The sequence below is a fragment of the Silurus aristotelis genome, assembly GCF_946808225.1.
Source record: "Silurus aristotelis genome assembly, chromosome: 5".
Taxonomy (NCBI): Eukaryota; Metazoa; Chordata; class Actinopteri; order Siluriformes; family Siluridae; genus Silurus; species Silurus aristotelis.
Window position 1 is genome coordinate 16,370,740 of NC_139578.1, and position 13,304 is coordinate 16,384,043.

The following is a 13,304-nucleotide window of genomic DNA, read 5'->3' on the forward strand; positions in this document are numbered from 1 at the left end:
AGGACACCAAACAGAGATTTAGTTACAGATGGTTTTTATATATATAAAAAACACGGGAAAAATGGCTTTTGCCGTGTGGGACATATATAATCTGCCTTCCCTCATGAATTTTTCAAGTGGTGGACCAAGTTTGTTATCTATATTCTATTGTGAATAAAAGTTTATGAGATTTGTAAATTATTGCATTCCTTTTTTATTTACAATTTGTACAGTTTCCCAACTTTTTTGGAATTGGGTTTGTATTTTCAGATACCCTTATTTGATATGTATGACCACAATTACAAAAAAAAAAATGGAACACTGAATAAAATGAAAATTAAAAACAGAATGTAATGATTTGCAAATTTCATAAACCCATATTTTTTTCACAAAAGAACTTGAGGAAAATGTACCAAGTAATTTTTAATTTGATGGCTGCAACATGTTTTAAAAAAGTTGGGATGGGGCAACAAAAGTCTGGAAAAAATCATTGTTATTAAAATTAAACTGTTAGAGAAACATTTTCCAATGATTAAGGTTAATTGATAACAGTTAAGTAAAATGATTGGGTATATATTGTGTATCCTAGAGAGACAGAGTCTCTCAGAAGTAAAAATGGGCAGAGCTTCAATAACCTGTAAAAGACTGTGTGCAATTTGTGGAACAATTCAAGAAAAAGTTTCTTGAAAATAAAATTGCAAAAATGTTGAATATCTCATTATTTACAGTACATAATATTTATTAGCTCATCATTTACAGTACATCAACAACGTTTTCAAAGAATCTGGAGAAATCTCTGTGTGCAAAGGACAAGGGTGAAAATCCATATTTTCAGGACTAGAAATCATGCATGGGCTAATTAACACCTCCATAATTTATTGTCTGTGAACACAGTTTTGCCATGTTATCCACAAATGCTGGTTAGATTGCTATAACGCAAAGAAGAAGACATGCATGAACATGATCCAGAAGCTCATATAAAATGTACTGAGGCAAAGTAGAAAACTGTTGTGTGGTCAGAAGAATTGAAATTTGTACTTCTTTTTGGAAACCATGGACACCACATCCTACAGAGTAAAGAGGAGAGGGACCATCTGGCTTGTTATCAGCAATCATTTTAAAAAGCTGCATCTTTGATAGTATGGGAGTGCATTAGTGCCTGTGGAATGGGCAACTTGCACATTTGGAAAGGCTCCATCGATGCTAAACAGTATATAAGGTTGTATCAAAAGGTTTTGAGACTACCTCTGTTTACAAGAAAGTGCTTTATTTATATATGTTTACACACAATCACCTTCAGAATAGTTCCATTGCAAAGCAAAACAGATCCACCACCATCCCAGCTACTTCAGGAATGTGTCCTGGAAGTCTTCTTTTTGAAGCTTGTCAAGCACCTTCTGCGTTTGGATCTTGGTAGTGGTGTCAAAATGGCAACCTTTAAGCTGGATCTTCATCTTTGCGAAGAGGGTGAAGTCTGCAGGAGCCAAATCTGGAAAGTAGGGTGGGTGCTAAAGTGAGATCATGTTGTTTGTTCTCCAACAATCATCATGTACAAGTTGCCGAATGGTTTTGACATTTCGGGGGTTGAGCTTGTTGAAGGTCTTCCTGATCTCAAGCATATGTAATGTCAAATGTCTTTGTTTCAAGAAGAATTTAACATTTGCTCTTTGTTCTAACTTGCTGTCCATTATGAAATTGCAGATGTGGTAATTCACATGGTCAGAATAGCACCAGTTAGCACTTTTAGTCTTTTTAATACCACCTCGTATACAGGTTTTAAAGTCAAAAATGCGGCCATCTAAACAATTATTATTATTTTTTCAGAAAAGGACTTGTATATTTGAGAAAGACAATGCTAACTGCATACTGCATATATTACAATAGCATAGTAGAAGAGTCCAGTGTGGAACTGGCCTTCCTGCAGTCTAGACCTCACCAATTAAAAACATTTGGCGCATCATGAAACAAAAAACACAACAGAGGACACCTAGAAATGCTGAGCTCTAGTTCTTGGCAAATGTACACAATTCTGAATACAGGCAGTGAAAATACTTTAGAAACTTTACATACTGTGTATATGTATGTAACCATTGACCAATTTCTATTTGTAACAAACATGGAGGCTCACATAACTGTGATAATACTTGACAAACCATGAAAGTGGAAAATGTTCAAATAGATATGAAATGTTTTAGGTAAGTACACAATGTTTTAATATCAGTTGTTTTTATTACTGCAGTCTGATAAAGTAACTGTATCTGGAAAAGAATCTGTTAAAACCCAGCTAAAATACATGAGGTCTTATCCCTGTTTGTTGCAAGTATTTCTCCCAAAAGAGTTTTAGATGCTTAGATGGTCTTAGATGGTGTCCTAAGTCTGCAACCTAGTGAACCAGAGTTGATGTACTCATTGACAGAGACTTTAAAGCAATTTTATATGTTGCTCTGGATAAGAAAATTTTTTCTAAATGACAAAGCTGTAAATGTAGATGGTCTTTGATTTCTCCAGTAAGGAGAGCATGAACGGATAGAAAAGCATGACAGTCAGTGTTGTGCAAGCACACACATATATCTAAAGAAAAGAGAAGACTTTCTTCTGTCTGCTAATCTCTTTCCAGCAAGTTAAATGGTGTTAAGATTTGTCTTGCACCAGTGACAGAGATATGGTTTATACAGAAAATTAATCAACACATTCTGACTAGTCAAATTTCATTGCAGTATTTTTTTAAATACCATTATGTATTTAAGTAGCATGTTGGCATCAACTGTTCTTTAGCAAGCATAGGTGATAATGTGTTTAAGGATTTTGATGTGTTATTATATCATTATTGTTGTTCATCAATCCAAACAGCTTGAATCCACATAGATCCCCAATGCTTTTTCTAGCTGGAACAATATATCTTACACAATACTGTGCACTGTATATTTCTTGAAGGTTACCACATTCAATTCAAATGTGCAAATGACTGAGGATGATACTAAATTATACTAAATGATAGGGATCTTACTGTGAAAATTAGATCTGAAGACAGAAATGAATGCTGATCTGGAGTCAGATAAGCAGTTATAGAGATTCATTTATCAGACAACAACTGAACAATCTCTGAACTATATTTGTAAGGAAGCCACAAATAGCTTTCTTAAAACGGTACATATTAAACTGGTGCAGATTAATGTTTCAAGAAATTGATTTTTCTCAACCATAAAATAAAACTATGATCAATTTAAATTAGTCAGCATTTAAATGCATAAATAAGGGATTGTCATGTTGAATTCATTCTGTGTTTTTGGTGAAGCTGAAGCCCAATTAAAGTGTTTAGTCTCTGTTATAATCCTTGTCCAAATAATTGATACCGATATAGTTGATAACACTTTGCTGATATGCATCTGCTCAGATATTAATTCCTCTGGTTGGTGAAGTGCTGAAAATTAATTTTTCTCAAGTCTGTCAGTGAGCAATGGCTACGATGACAATGATTTCAAAGAATAAATTGTCACCTTCGCAGTGATACAATAAGACGGTCTTTAACTCTAAGACCAATTAATTTCTCTGAAATGTTAGATCGTATGATACTTGACAATATATGTGTTTAAACTATACAAAAAATATCTTTATTTAATTATTTTGACAAGTTAATAGGAAAAATTACACACATCACTATTAAAATATAAATGGTAATTCAAGGATCATAATCACAGACAGTAATAATTTATTCATTTCTTTTCTCTAATACACTAGTTTGAAAATGATCAGCAACTCCAAAATTAAACGTCAAAGGTTTAGCTTTTAAGATGGGGAGAATAGCATCAGTGACCCTCTTTCTGTAAACTCACATTCAGAAAATATATAGAGCTTAGCCCATTGTCAATACAGAACATTTAAGATCCTTTAAATGAAGGAAGTGTCTTGTCAAATATTCAGATATTTATTAAAATTATTTGCACAATCATGTTTATTGGTTTGTTTAGTTCATGTGAAATATTTAGCCCCATTACCTGACTTTTATTTCCTGATCAACACTGGCCTCTATCTGTTTTGTATTTAAAAAATTTTATTTGTTTTTTAATTCTGAGACATAGTAATTGTCAGGCTGATGGACAGGACGCGGAAGCGGAAATAACTCAATCATGGTTTATTCAGTCAGTTCAACAAAAAAACACTCACAGTTGCCGTGACGAGAAAACAAACAAAGAATATCCGCTCGAGACGAGTAATCCAAAACGAAACTTAGAGTCCGAAAATGAAAGTAAACTGCAACGGCAAAGAGTAATCCGCACATGGACACAGAGTCTGGAAACAGAACCAGCGGGCAGGCTGGCGGTCGCGGGAACAGAAGATGACCAGCATGACAATTCAGAACCGACAGCCTGTGACTCTTGAACATGAGTTTATATAGTCTAAACCTAGATGAGCCACAGCTGTCGGTCGTCAAGGCAGGCACGGGATAACAAGGCAGCGTGACTGCTACCGAGGGGGGCGTGGCAGGGTGAATCCCTGACAGCGGCTGCGGGAGGCGTGGCAGAGGGATCCCTGACAGCAGCTGAGGGAGGCGTGGCAGGGGGATCCCTGACAGTACCCCACCCCCTCCAGGGGCGGCACCTGACGCCCCAAAACCCACCAACACCAGGCGGGCTGGGGCACTCTGAGGAAGGCCTCTCCAACCGACCAGGGAAAGATCGGAAGGGGCCCAAGGCGAAGCGGCGTCTTCGGCCGGGATCAGGAATGGGTCAGCGGCCCTCGAAAAGACCGGAAGCAGAGCATAATTCCTGGCGGAGATCAGCGGGGGCGTGACCGGCGGAGACCGGAGGCCGAGCGACGTCCACGACAGAGACCGGAGGCCGAGCGACATCCACGGCGGAGACTAGGAACACAGGGGCACTTTTGGCAGGACGTTGGGGGATAACGACAACCTCGGAGGGCCTCTGGAGAGCTTTGCCGTCCTCAGAGGGACCTGGAGGCCCGACGTCGCCATGCAGGGAACCTGGAGGCCCGACGTCGCCATGCAGGGAACCTGGAGGCCCGACGTCGCCATGCAGGGAACCTGGAGGCCCGACGTCGCCATGCGAGGAACCTGGAGGCCCGACGTCATCTTCGGAGGAACCTGGAGGCCCGACGTCTCCCTGCGGGGAACCTGAAAGCCCGACGTTGCCCTGCTGGGAACCTGGAAGGCCGACGTCTCCCTGCGGGGAACCTGGAAGCCCGCCGTCGCCTCGAGGGGGACCTGGGGGCGAGCCGTCGACCCGAGGAGGACCTGGGGCGAGCCGTCGACCGGAGGACCTGGAGGCGAGCCGTCACCCCGAGGGGGACCTGGGGGCAAGCCGTCACCCTCTTCGCGGCCGGGCGGCGGTACGACGACCCCCTCGCGGCCGGGCAGTGGTACGACGACCCCCTTGCGGCCGTGCGGCGGTACGACGACCCCCTCACGGCCGGGCGGCGGTATGACGACCCCTTCGCGGCCTTTGAACGGAGCTGAGCTCTCTCGGGGACTCTGGAACGGGGCTGAGCTCTCTCGGGGACTCTGGAAGGTGGCTGAACTCTCTCGGGAACTCTGGAACGGGGCTGAGCTCTCTCGGGGACTCTGTGGCTGAGCGGCACCCTCGGCGGAACTCGGTGGCTGAGCGGCACCCTTGGCGGAACTCGGTGGCTGAGCGGCACCCTCGGGGGAACTCGGTGGCGGCTCGGCGCTCTCGTGACGGGTCTGTGGCGGCTCGGCGCTCTCGTGATGGGTCTGTGGTGGCTCGGCGCTCTCGTGACGGGTCTGTGGCGGCTCGGCGCTTAGAAACAGAACCAGCGGGCAGGCTGGCGGTCGCGGGAACAGGAGATGACCAGCATGACAATTCAGAACCAACAGCCTGTGACTCCAGAACATGAGTTTATATAGTCTAAACCTAGATGAGCCACAGCTGTCGGTCATCAAGGCAGGCACGGGATAACGAGGCAGCGTGACTGCTACCGAGGGGGGCGTGGCAGGGTGAATCCCTGACAGCGGCTGCGGGAGGCGTGGCAGGAGGATCCCTGAAAGCAGTCGAGGGAGGCGTGGCGTCCCTGACAGTAATGTGTATAATAGCTTATTTTCAGAAAATTATCAAAGGTATGAAAAATGGTGTGCATTTTTTAAATATATAATTTAGGTGTGCCAGATATTCAGCTTTTTTAAATAATTTTATGCAATGTTTATTTTATTAAAGAATGTCATTTTGTTATATGTTGCTGTAAGGTAGAAAAGCAACAGTATGAATGGAAATAAGTGTGGATACACATTCATAGTGAGTTCTTCAAAATGTATCTATTTCACCTTAAAATTTTGTCTGTAAAGGAAAACCCAACCCTAATTGACTTGTATGTCAATATTCAGAATCAATATGTAATCTACAATGGTGCAAATGATTATTTGATGACTGCCCATCGACAGTGGTGCCAGTGGAAATGTATTACTGTCTAAAGGCTGATGCAGCAGCGCTTCAGTCCTTTACCCTGTCCACTTCTCGCACTTCCAAGACTTCCAATGCTTTGCCCGTAATGATAATACGAATTTCCTCTATCAACACTGTCATACTTGTCATCTCATAGATTGCTAACTAGCTAAGCAGATTCTCTGGTGTATTGTGTTGCACTGAGCTGCACTGCATTCTGGAACTTGTCCAGTCTAATGTTTGCTGTCTCCTCTATTTCTTAATTGAATTCCTGATTAAAAGGGCATTAGACATTGCAAGCACAATTACAGGGGTGTTTAATAAGAAAAAAAGAGAAAGACACAGGTTTCTTTTTTTCTGAAAAAAGTAAAGCTTCTTTTCCCACTCATCATTTCTTCGCTTTTTGTGACGTACAATTGCTTACTTCTCATGATTTAAATATATTCCCAACCAACAAAACAGCATTACAATCACTTAAGCACATCCCAGATATTTTAATCTAAGTTTATTCTGTGTGTTTCAAGGTGCTGGTTTCTTATAAGGAAAGCTATTAAATATAAACTCAGCCTGTGCTACTATCCAAAAAAAAAAAAAAAAAAAAACAAGAAAAGAAAAGAAAAGAAAAACACATTTCAGATCAGCTTAAAGGGTACATTTACCAGCATGGAAGAGCAACCAATCAATGACTACGCCTGGCTGCCTACATGTCTGAGATGTGTTCTTTGTGCTTTTTCTATCCACAAACACAGTGGGTATGTGTGTCGAGTGACACGGAATACACTCCTGTAGTATAAAAGATCTGAGTGGTTAGAATGGTTTTACCCAGGAGTGTTTGCAGTCACAAGACACTTTAAAAACTTATTTTTGTTACAGTAGTTATTTAACAAAAGAGACTTCCATGCAGCACTGTTACTATGATTAAAAATACTGGTTGTGAAACGGTGGTTAGAGATCAATGTAGTAATTCAGCTGTAACCTGAAGCTGTTCTCCAGGAGAATCCATCACCCACACCTGATCTGTACACTCCTAAGCGTATAGATTATAGATAGCCTGTGTGTTTAGAACAGATCTCTCACCCTTGGCTGCCATGATTAAGACATGAGCTCATCAGAGATGGAGCAGGTGATAACGCACTCTTAACGCACTGAGAGTCTCATTAGGATGCCAGTCATACTCCATCCTGTGCACCAAAGGAACATTTGCTATTTATCAGACAAATGATCTTGGTAAGGAATCCGAAAAAGAACAACTTAGCATCAGATATAAAGGCAAATGTTAATGCCACATAATGATATTCCTGCGCCTTAAATCCCCAGCGGAATCACTGTGTTCAGGCAATCGCCAGTTGTAAAATGGCGGGTTGTAATGTTTTAGCACCTTTGGGACTCATTAGGAAGCATAAAAGCCATGTAACACCGTCATTCCCGCTCCTTGTGATCTGATACAGGTTTTTTTTTGCTTTTCTCTCCGGTCTGTAAGTCTGATCATGGCAAATTGCTGTTAACATGAAAGCAGCAAGAAAATATGACATGCATTTATAATAATGAGGTGTTTTGTTTGTATAATACTTTAGGTGAATGTAGAGGAGATTTTTCTTTTAATAATAATAAAAAAACTCATAGCTACCCAGAAAAATAAGCATCAATGCAGGAACTGTGAGAATGTAATTTTCCTGACTGTGCTACGACAGCATAAACTGCTCACATTCCTGACATTTCTTAACCCCCTGAATAAGAAAGTATCTGTACATTCCTTTGAGTTGGAGAATTATTCATTTTCCACCATGTGCAAAGTTCAATACCTGAATTTGAGTGCAGGGCTGCGGCGAAGAGACAATAACAGGGCTCCACGATCCTTTTTTACAGAATCTGCTTGCCGAGTCTATTATCTGAGTCCCAAAACAAATCTGCCAACACGATCATACCTCCGCCTCGTCCTCCCTGTAAGAGCCGAGGCGCTACGGCTAAATCACATCTGCACGTACACCCTCCTACGACGCAAATGAAAACCCTCGGCCTACACATCTAGCAAAGAAATTGAACTCTGCATACGGGAGAACGACTGTGACCCAGATGAAAAGGAAAGAGTGTGAATGATTGACTAACATCAGCATATCGGGAATGGTTAACTCACTAGCGAAAACAGCACAGCAGCTTTGTAAGTCATTTAGCTTCTGATGAATTTTCAGTGCAGGGTGTTGTACCTGAACCCCTCTTGCAATGTCACTGCAGGGAGATGAGACGATGAGCTGAAAAGGCGCCCCCAAGGTGATGCCATGACAGGTGAGACATCCATCACCAAGCATTCGCTTATTTTACACATGCCGTCAGACCGATAGCTACCTGCCAGCACCATAAAGCTCTGCTAATGCGCTGAATGGAATGCAACAACATGCGTGCACTTATTTAAGGAGCTCCGTTTTTTAAGACACCGATTCTGAGTCAAGATGTTTAAGTAAATCAACATTATTGAGCAGTACAGATCCATCTTTAGTATGATGAAGCACTTCAGGAGTGACAGCAGCGCCACAGTACTCAGCCGTGCACATGGCTTTTGCTTTCCACCTTTCCAATGTAGGTCATGGAAATTCAGTGATGCTGAAAATACTTGCCAAAAGTTATTACCCAGTGCTCTACAACTGGAATTGATTAACACTTAGCTATTGAAAAAATTGTGTTGCTTTCATACATATCAACATCTATATTTTTACTGAGCACAGTTGTACAGGAAGCACATATCCACTAATGCTGCTTTGGTCATTTAAAGGCAATGCTGTTTTAAACGTAGAATTGTAGAATCTTTTACGTGCTGCATGTGAACATGTTTCCTCAAAACATCACAGAAGCAAAAGTGGCTTGAGATTCTTCACTGCAAGCTACAATAGCACTCAGTCTAGCAGCAGCAATGTGTGAATCCCAGAGATGCTGCCCTGGCTTCCCCTCTATATGAGGAGTGTACATTGCGGTGGGATGTCCAGAGACCTAGCTTCATGCACAGTTAATGTCTCTGCTGTCTGGATGATTAACGCGGGCCGTTTCACGCTCCCGAACGGCCCCCCCAAAATTCCCTCCCCTTTCCTCCTGCCCAAAACACTCTTGGGTCGCAATAAAAATAGCTCAGCGCTAACCTTTGTGCTTGCTTTTGTTCTGCTCTGATGTGGGCACAGAGACACATTATTTCTTCTCTTATGTTAGATCATGATTGATTTTTTTTTTTTTACTGAGCAAAGAAAGGAACCGAGTGATTTAGGAGATCGATGTTATTTATTTATTTTTTTTTGCAGTATGCAATTTCAGGGAATTTAACCAAAAAAAAGTGACTTTGCGACGCCACCAATTGGAGCTTGTTTTAATGATTATTTTGGCTTTCAAATTCCCAATCAATTCCCTGACTGTTTTGAACAAAAGGCAACAATGTAGATTTATCCCTAAATGACAAGTACAAAATTCGAAATAAATAAATAAACAAATAGCAGCTTGGTGTTGTTTTCCCTTTCAGCAAGTCCTCGATCTTGATTTTGCATAGCAACAGCAACGTTCCTAGTGCCGACAAGACGTTTTAATAAAGCTCGGCGAGGGAGCGTGCGTGTGATAAAACCGGTGTGAGGGCTATTAATTTCAATGATAAAGTGTGGAAACTGCAAGGCCTAGCAGTGCTCCTGTCACAGTGGGGGAGTGTTGTGCTTGAACAGGAGACAGCTCTGTCCTTCACACTGTCTGATCTGCTTGGGAACGGCATTCACGTTCGCTAATTTGAACGGCACCGGTGAAACACTTGGCTTGCTTTCAGGTGGATAGATTTGGTCTGCCACGACGACCTTCTCTGCAAGAACACGTAAAAACTTCACTCAATATGCCACAAATTATTGTGATAGAGGAAGACAAGACGCTATGATCATTTTAATATTGTACTTTCTTAAGGAAGTACGTGATGACATTAGTTAATACAAGTGGAAAGGTGGCTCTATTTTTAGTTCTATTTTTTCACCATTACTTTGTATTTAAGCCCATAGCTTCAGAGCAGTTTTGTTATGCTATACGATTGAATCCAAAAGGAATGTGTGGTGAGGCGATAAACAAACCCTACCGATATCAACTAAAATTAGTTTCCAGTCCGAGTTGCATTTGTTCTGGTTAAATCAAAAGTAAATGAGCCTATATACGAAGTTAAAATGATAAGTTTTAAATTGGTTTAATTGAATTTTAGCGGTGGAAGATTACCACTGATTACCACACACACGTAGCACCATTTCAGTTGTTATTAACACGGATTAAAACGTTTTTATTTTAATTTAATTAAGACTGTCTGTAAATTGTAATAAATCTGATGACATCGATTTCATTCTCTAGTGTTATTACTGCAAGGATGTTCTAGCTATAAACATAATGGAGCTGCAGAAAGCCATTTATGTTACCTCAATGTGAAAACAATAGAAAAACCCAACCACCTTGCCAGATCGATGGACATTGAAGCATGAGACAAAGTTCACTTCTAACTAGAATATTTTATGGATTTTGTAGTGAACTTTAGTTTTAATCTTTTTTTTTTTTTAAAGACTTTTCACAATGACCAGGCAGCCAGAGACCTTCCTGGGTAACCATTTGTAAAACCATAAAATAGCAACGAATTAAAAAGTCCTAGAGTTTAGCCAACTGCAACCTAAAGTGAAGCATGTAGCCAGCAAACTCATTCAAAAGAATTTCAAGAAACATCAATACATGTTGTTAAGTTGTTGTTTTTTTTCTTCAGGTTATCGGTTTTCCCACACTAAAAGAAAGATCATGTCAAGCAATCTTCAAAATTGTTTGACAAGCATTTACTTCTCTTTTTTTTTTTTTCAATCTGTGAATAATCATGGAAATTTCTAGTGTTGACAGTTTGAAGAGAACATGACAGCACGTTAGGGTGGAAATATTCAGTGAACTTGTACGTAAAAATGTATAAATGAACTCATTTGCCTTGTCAACGCCTTGTCGTTACAGACATGGCAAATGTCCATTATGACTTGCTCATGACAGTTGATGATTACCAAATTACTGATGATATGGAATTGCTTTTGCTTCGGTACATTTGCATATTTTATTTAATATGAGTGCAACAAGCTTCCACTAATTATGCCATTAAAATGCTACATTGCTCCACTGATTAACCACTGAGCCCTGATGTCAGTTCATGTTAATATTTAACCCCCAGCCTCCTCCACCCTTCTGTCAATCCCCCACCACACTGCACATCTCTTAATCTAAACATATTTCACTTTACATCAGTTACCTCTCTCTCTCCCACTCAGGATAAGAAAGCCACTGACAAAAGAGCATCACGTCTACTTCTTTCTGTCTTAACCATCTCTGTCAGCAAGACGTCCCCATGGTCACCTGACTTTCTGCTGACGTCCCATGGGGCTCAGGCAAACTTGCCCAGCACAGCACTTTGAAAGGCCTGTGTCGGCCTGAGGACACAAAGTGCATCTCTTTCCTTTTAAAGCTATTCAAATCCTCCAACCACCTCCCATCCACGCCGTCTCACACCCACTCCTGACACAGCTGACCGCACTTTTTTTTTTTTTTTATCCTTTCCAAAAAGCTTTTTTTCTCTCTCTCTCTGTCTAATTAATAAACTTATCTTTGGTGCACTTGAGGTAATTAGCGATGTGTTTTGCCGGAGGACCAGATGGTGAATTAGAATGGAAGTGCGTTGCTCAATCAGCTGCTATTTGTCTGGTGTCATTAATTATCAAGCGAAGTATACGTTCTGCTCCCAAAAGCTGATACTTTGGGAAAAGAATAATATTGTGCCTTCTGTTACTCATTACTCCTTAAAGCCTAAAATGGCAGAGCAAAGTAGGGATGAAGGAAGCTCTATTGTTGTGGTTCAAGCACTAACAGCTGCCAGGAGCTTGGCTAGAAATGACATATGCTCTTGAATTGCTGATTTCAAGCATAATTATTTCTTTTCACACCTTGGAAATTTAGAGAATCCTCCGCAGTTTAAACGAAGTGCTATTTTAAATGAAAAAAGTTGAAAATGTAATAAAATTGTTGTTATTACAATTATCTTAATTGGCAGTTTTTTGACATGAAATGCAAATGATGCTTCGAAAAGCACACAGTAAAATACAGAAATATTAGAAATCAATAAATGAATATGAAAAGGTATTATACAGATGAATTGTTTAATATGCACACAGTCCATTTTCTTATGCTCCAACCCAAACCAAGCTGCTGCAGATAAACGAAACATTGATTTGGTAGTATTTATGACCCTGTAGCTATTCACTGTGTGTTAAGCTGTAATTGATATTATGTGGACCCTACTAATAAAGAACAATAACCTGCAGTTTCTTATAAAGGCAGTCAACTTGATAAATAAGAACACTGAAGAGGTCCATGTCTTATATTTTTGTTTTTAACTTATTTGGATATAAAAAAAACATGCAATTGACAATTACAGTATGTACATGTGTAACTTTTCAGGTACAGAGCATAGCCAGTATTCAATCAATTTGACAATCAAATTTCCTTCTTTTATTTCTCCTGGACAACAACAACAAACCCCAGACTGAAACGCAAAGATAAATCTGCCATTGCATATTAAAAACTATATAAAACTCTTTTGTAAAAGGAAACTATTTGCACTGCACCATTAATCATTGATTTTTCATTTAAAAAAGTGAAACCTATGTTTTCCTTTTTCTGATTTGACAGTAAATTTTAACTGAGAAAATATATGTAGGCCTTCAATAACTTTTCATTAGTAGCTTTTAAGATGGCAAGTAAACTTCTTGACATCCATTTACTTTCAGTTACTGTTATTCAGGATCAACATGGATCCAGAACTTATGAACCAGGAAAACACCCTGGAAGGATATTTTAGTCAATTACAGGGCAAACCATGCAGGAAACCCACACAGA

The 13,304-nt window shown here is 40.3% G+C and overlaps 1 long non-coding RNA gene across 1 annotated transcript in view; it reads left to right on the top strand.

The window, feature by feature from the left end:
• The window catches only part of LOC310725804, a 91,308-nt gene extending 78,857 nt beyond the window's left edge, over nucleotides 1-12,451 (top strand). Inside the window, exons 2-3 of the long non-coding RNA XR_014533507.1 lie at nucleotides 8,625-8,675; nucleotides 11,684-12,451. This is a non-coding gene — a long non-coding RNA (uncharacterized lncRNA). The remainder of the gene's footprint in view (nucleotides 1-8,624; nucleotides 8,676-11,683) is intronic.
• The last annotated feature ends 853 nt before the right edge of the window (nucleotides 12,452-13,304 follow it).